The sequence below is a fragment of the Synchiropus splendidus genome, chromosome 1 (assembly GCF_027744825.2).
Source record: "Synchiropus splendidus isolate RoL2022-P1 chromosome 1, RoL_Sspl_1.0, whole genome shotgun sequence".
NCBI lineage: Eukaryota > Metazoa > Chordata > Actinopteri > Syngnathiformes > Callionymidae > Synchiropus > Synchiropus splendidus.
In genome coordinates this window covers 64,550,391-64,557,378 of record NC_071334.1, presented here as the reverse complement: position 1 = coordinate 64,557,378, position 6,988 = coordinate 64,550,391, and positions in this window count along the sequence as shown.

Genomic DNA, 6,988 nt, shown 5'->3' with positions numbered 1-6,988 from the left:
TAACACATGGACTTGTGTGTTCGTGTTGACTACATTGGATACTATCTACCTTCGCTGCGTTGTTGAGTTGGTGACGCGGACGACGTGACTCTTCCTGGAGACAGATGCTGCATCTTTGCTGTTAGCTCTGTGCATGGAGGGTTGTATGGAGCAAGGAGACCACGGCAAAGCAGACGAAGAGCGAAACAGATCCGACCCCGACATGTTCCGGACTGTCTCTCCGACGGTGCTGTCGCTGTGACCATGAAAGAAAAGGATTATATATTCCCCCTTTTTATTTTATTTTGGCAATTTTACAGTCAATATCAAATCTCTGTCGCACAGCAGAAGTGTTGAGAATGAATTTTGTTCATTTTTTTTGTGTCGGCAGCTCGTGTACGAGAGAAGAACACATGGGGCGCGTGGGTGTTTTCTGGCAAGGGAGCAGCCACACTGCCTCCTTTACAACAAAGAAATGTAATATCTGCCAACATGAAGCTGAGATATTCATGAATCTGTCAGAAAAGTCCAGGAGATGCAACGTGTTTGTCGTGTAAGCGTTGGGACGTATGTGAGGAAGCTGTACTTCCCGCATCAGTTCCACTCCGAGAATATTTCGGGCGCAACCTTTATTAGAACCGCTGCTTGTTCAGGAAGATATTTTGTTGAGCTTTAATATGTTTGTTTCCCTCGACAGTTTAGGCAAACACAATCACAGAGCTTCTGGCAAACGCACAGGCTTTCACAAGCAGAGAGAAAGACAGGCTCCGTGTATTGAGCGCCATGTGAATCACCGTCGCAGACAATATCTTTTTCAAACATTGCGGCCTTGGCGGCAAGACATCGGCAGATTCGTAGAGCCATGGCAACAGTCAAGTGTGGATCTCACTGCCGGAGTGTGTGTTCGCGCTTCACAGAAATTTGTTGGTTATTTGTTGGAGCCGTATGCCAGGAATTATAAATGTGCTTCGGCAGAAACTTTAATTGAACTGGAAACTGAAACAATATTGAACATTTTCGATCCATTTCATGTGATGTTACCCACGATGCTTTCTTTTACATGATTCTGTGGCTTCAGTATTCAATTTTCTTTGCAGTTCAACAGCCCCAACTGTGAATGCTGTAGCTGCCAGACAGGGTGAGAAGACTAACTCCCACTCTATAGCATCCGATTCGAGAGTCCTGCCATCCATACAGACGTGTCTTTGCTCAGGGAGGTGCTTCTCAGACGAGAGGGGAAAGAGAGGAGTAACTGAATTACAAAGGTGTGGTGAATACAACATCGGAGGAAGAAGCAACATGTTGTCAGGTTCCGTTTCTCACTGGTAAATATCAAGGTTCTCAGCTGTGCGTTCAAACACTTTGAGGAGGGTTGACATTAAGTCTGAAGTCATGGCTGACAGCAGGAAATTATAGACCTCTGGAATATATGGTGGATGTGAAACTGAGCATGTTGAAACGTTTCTGCAGTGACACTTGAACCGCGCTTCAGTTGATGATCTACAATTTCCTCTCTAACTCTAACTGTACACATCAGAATAAAAGTTGTTTTGCCATATAATACATATTCATTAATGCAACTTTTTAATTTATCCATCAGACAAATCTACTGACTTTTCTGACGTTATAAAAATATTGATTGACCTGGCAACAGTTACTTTCGAAGAATCATCTGATCATTTCATATGAACATTTAACTCATAGGTCTTCCCCACAAAATCACCCTCCTGTTTATGGATTTGCAAATCTCTAAATCCTGGTTCAGATCCTGGATCAAATCTCACATGATCATACAGCAGCACTGCATGAAATGAACAATGCAAACATTTGTATTTTCAGTTATATCTAGACCAAGTCTACGAAATACCTACCTTAGACAGCAGACAGCAGCACAAACAGCAGTCAAGGAAACAATCACAGCACTTTAAACAAACCTTCTTGTCAGCAAGGTTCACATCCAGGATGAGTTTTTGAACCTTGACATGTAAATGAACGTGTCTTCCACAAACATTTTGTTTGGTTGAGTGGTCGATTGAGGCACCCGTCTAATGCAGCTGTACTACACCATTCTTCTTGCCCCTTCACTGTATATAAACCCTGACCACAGTCTACAGGGAGACTCCAGCTGGGCCATCTTGAAAGACTTGGTCCACGGGCCGGGATCTTTAGGAAAGGTGTAATGTGTCATCATCCCTCAATCCTTTCCGGATTTCATGATTGAGTGATCGGAATTGTCTGAAAAAGAACAGTTACTGTTACTTGCTATTTTTAGAAACAAATTACAGTGGTACCTCGGTACCACTTAATCTTATTTTATTTTCAATTGTATTTTTACTTCCAGGTTATTAGTACTATTATTTTTATTTCATTTGTATTTTCTTTCTTATTCTCTGTGTGATGCTCTTCCTAACTGCATGCCCTTCCTTGCCTCTATTGTTACTGGAAACGTAAATTTCCTGGAGGGAGTCATCCCAAAGGGATCAATAAAGTCAAGTCTAAGTCTAAGTCTAAGTCTAAGTCTTTTCGAACGTCCCGCAATTCGAACAAACCGGAGTTCAAACAAAAATTTTGAGATTTTTTTGCTTCGGATTTCGAACGAAAATCCAGAACTCGAACGCCTCCGAAACGTGCGCGGACCGAACAGCTGATTGTTTTTGTTTGTGACTGTTTTGTCTTCATATTGAGGTGTAAAACCTTTCCTGTCTCCGCACTGGACCGTGGTAGAGTGTCACAGGGGAGGTGCTGGAGCGCTCACTCCAGGGTTTGATGTCCTGTTGTGGGCTGGAGCTGGGACAGGGATGAGGCCAGTCTGGGACAGAGCGTGACTTGGTTTATGACTTTGTCACAGCCAAACTGCACAGAAGCGCACATTCAGAGCTGGACACGCACCGGGCACCTCTTCACTTCTGGAGAGACGTCACTCACTCGGCAACCCCTCCCACATGCAGCGGCCACACACATAGAGGAACAGCCACCTGCAGCAGACACTCTACATTCACTCCTACAAAAGCCTATTTTAAGGCTTGCAACGCATTATTTCTTTTTCCATTCATAGTAATGGGAAAAATCGATTCAGATTTTGAACAAATCACTTCTTGAACGGCCATCTGGATCGGATTGTGGTCGAGAACCGAGGTACCACTGTATTTGAATGCTCCAGTTTTTACATTTTGTTTGGACCTACTTATTTTTTTTAGTTTTCATGTCTGAAATCATGAATGGTACTTTTCCTTTCATAGTAAAACGAACCAAGTACCTTCTTGTTCATTGAGGTCTACAGTATATTCCGTTATTTAGTTTTTCACTTTATCTTTCTTCTTTTCATGTCTCTTAAGGCCGTCGTAGTGTCAACAGTTTGTCTGCTTTAGAGATTTTCCGGGTGAAATCAGCTGGAAGAGAACTGGGAATGCATCAAAATGCGTGGATGCCGACCCGAAATGATCCCACAGCGGCCAAACATGACAGATGAAACAGTTAAACTAAAGTAATGAGAGGTTCGTCTCAAGCAGGCCAATTAAAGTGTTGAAGTACGAATATCAATCATCTGTGACTCAGATATGTGGACCTGAGGCTAATATCTGGAGCAGACTGAACCACCTCCAGAATGTTTGAGAGAGCCACATTCTCTCTGACCCAGGTGAGTGCATATGTTGGAGGTTAGATTTTAATAAGCTACGAGAGACCGGGCACAGCATGTGCTCGGCTGGAGAAAAATAGCGACCAACAAAATCTTTATTTTATTTTAGTTCTTTACTTTTATGATAAAGTATAGTTCCACCATCCACTTCAAATTCACCATCCAAATTTTGCGTCAATGTGGGAGTGAAGGAGGAGGGCTCTGCTCGATCGGACACTGGCCTCACTCTCCTGATCAGGAAATCATCTGTAACTTCTGCCTCCACTCATAGTTCCACACATTAATAGCTTGTTTTTAATCAGGTCTCTTGACTGAAGGCTGTTAACATATTGCTAACATAACAGGCTGTTAACATAACACACATTTTCATTCAACACCAGATTCAAAAAAGAAGAAAAAAAGAAGCGCATGTTTGCCTTCTTTTCATGGCTTTTGCACAACACGCCTTGTTCAAACCTGGTTACACTATAGGCTCTGCATCACTTCTTGTTCAATCCTTTCCCCCGATTTGAGGCCAAATCCAGTCCTCAAACATCCTGTTCTCCTGTCAAGGTCAACAGTTCGGACTTTGACCGCTGAGATTTCAAAACAAAACTCACAACACGTTGGAAGAGTTCACGCTTCTCTCGTCAAGTGCCGCTGTTGCCACAGCAACGGCTGAAGATCAGCTGTAGGTGGATGCACATGCCCGGCAGCAAGGCAACTGGAGGGCTCTCATTGGCCTCTCTGTGGTATCCCACGATGCTTGGCTGGCTTGCCTCTATCACCCAGTCCATCTATAACCGGTCTCTGTCAGAATGTGACCCGGAGAGGAGGTCGGAGGAGACGGAGGCGGTTTTGTCAGCAGATGGAGCAGAAGAACTTAACTTCCTTAAAAATGAAAATATCAGAGGATACCAGCACATCCGTCTGCAAGTCCACTGACTTTATTGTTAAATGAGGATGAGGAGGAAAAAAACACCACTAAAAGGGATCTTCAATCTTGTCAATCATGTTGGTTTTAAAAAAGAAAATAAAATAACAAGAGTGATGTTTTTCATCCACTCTCTTTCTGCTGCCATTTAGCTTCTTGGGTTCACAGGGTGCTGGAGTCTTTTGACTTTACATCTATTTCATCTTGCTTGAATCGATTTTAATTTTGGTGACTTAAATAACAAATACAAATGTAACTTCAAATAAGATAATTTAATCCTTCTTTTCCTCAATGGTTCCTAGTGAATGAGTGCCCAGACTCGATATGAATAAGAAGGATTGTTTTTCATCTCTGCATGAACCTCTTTCCATTGTCTGCCTTTATCTAAAACATTTCGGTCTCATAACTCCTGAAGTTGAGATTTCATTTTAACCAGAGGTGGGAAACAATTAAATCAACAGTTTAGTTTTTTATAATCGATCAATATTTGACAGCAGAATGATCAGATTTAAGCTTACGTCTGCACACATAAGCTTAAATATCTTTTGTGTCTCTGGCTGGAAGTTTTTTAAACTTCAATTTCCCCTCCATCAGGGCAATATTATTTGGATGTTTTGGTTATGACATCACAATGTGTAATGTGGAGCACCTGGAATTGGTGAGTGAAAAATCTTCCCTGTGAAAGAAAGTTTATGCGCAGTTCATTTGTGCAGTTATTTGGATGGATTATTATTTTCTGCAACTAATTCATTGAAAGTAATCTCCCTGAAATTTAAGCATTTTCATGAAGACTTGGGTTGGGAGCAGGTCAACAGGGAGTGTCACAGTGATCGTGCTTAAACTTGTTCAGCACTTTGCTCTGTGTTAACTGGACATATCTTTCTCACCATGTGATGTGTGCTTCTCATCATCCTGCATTTCCTATATTCTCAATTAAATATATATTTTTTAAAGATCTCAGACCTTCCACGCTCATTTTTTAAAATGGAATTTGGGTCTGTGCAGCTTCCCACGGCGGGGTGGTCAGGCAGTGTCCAGTTTCAGGTAGCTCAGTTGTTTCCAAAACGTGAGCGGGCAGGAGAGCTGGGAGCCAAACCGGGACACTCCAGGATCAGTCGGATTCCTGGCATTCCTCACATAGTCCCTTTGAGGGGAAAAGCAAATAGAGCGGGGTTTAACAGCAGCCCTCTTGCACCTCAAAACAAGCGCAGAAGGAAGAGGATTGTGTTCCTCACCAATATTGACCCGCTCATCACTTCAAGGAGAAGTAGAACGGATAAGGCCCTCTGGAGTTGTGTCACGCTGTTGAATACAAATATAGTTTGACGAGATCAATAAAAATCCCAACCACTTAAGGTGCAATAACATATTTAAACAGACCCTTCGTTCAGAATCAAAATCAGAATCGAATTTATTGCCATGGTCAGTGGGGGTCCCACCAACTAGCAAAGTGATTTGAAATAAAGTTCTGCTAAAAAATAAAATAAAATAAAATAAAATAAAATAAAGGCTGATCACAAATGGCCGAGGAGAAGAAGCTGTTCCTGTGACGCAGGTTTCTGGTCTGGATGGACCGTAGCCTCCTGCCAGAGGGAAGAGGAACAAACAGTCCATGTCCAGGATGAGAAGGGTCGGCTCTGATCCCACCTGCACGTCTCTGGGTCCTGGAGACATGCGCTGCAGTCTACTCTTGTCCCTGGAGGTGGCGCTACTGTACCAGACGGTGATGGAGGAGGTGATGATGGACTGGATGATGGCTGTGTAGAACTCCACCAGCAACTTCGTCGGCAGTCGTAGTTTTCGTAGCTGCCTCAGGAAGAACATTCTCTGCTGGGCCTTCCTGATGAGGGACCTGATGGTCGGCTCCCATTTGAGGTCCTCAGTGATGGTGGTTCCTAGGAAGCAGAAGGAGTCCACAATAGGAATGGGTAAACCAGCCAACATGAGAGGGGACAGAGGAGCTGTTACTCTCCTGAAGTCTATGACCATCTCCACTGTCTTCTGAGCGTTAAGCTCCAGGTTGTTGTTGCTGCACCAGGACACCAGCCGCTCCACCTCCCTCCTGTAAGCCGACTCATCTCCATCTGAGATGAGCCCGATGATGGTGGCGTCATCCACAAACTTGATCAGCTTCACTGGTGGCTGGAGGTGCAGCAGTTAGTGTAGAGGGAGAAGAGCCATGGAGAGAGAACACAGCTCTGAGGAGACCCGATGGTGAGGGTCAGAGCAGCAGGAGCCACAAGATATAGTCACTCAAGAATCACATTATGTCTTTTAATCCCCTTATATCGACAACACACCCACACACACGTTTGTATCTTCATCCTTGTGGGGTTCACTCATTGCCATGACCCTTTCCCCAGCCTCTCACCCGAAACCTAACCACCCAAAATACATGGCGAAACTTAACCTGGACACTGAACCCAACTGAAACCTATTAATAATGACCCAGTTATTTT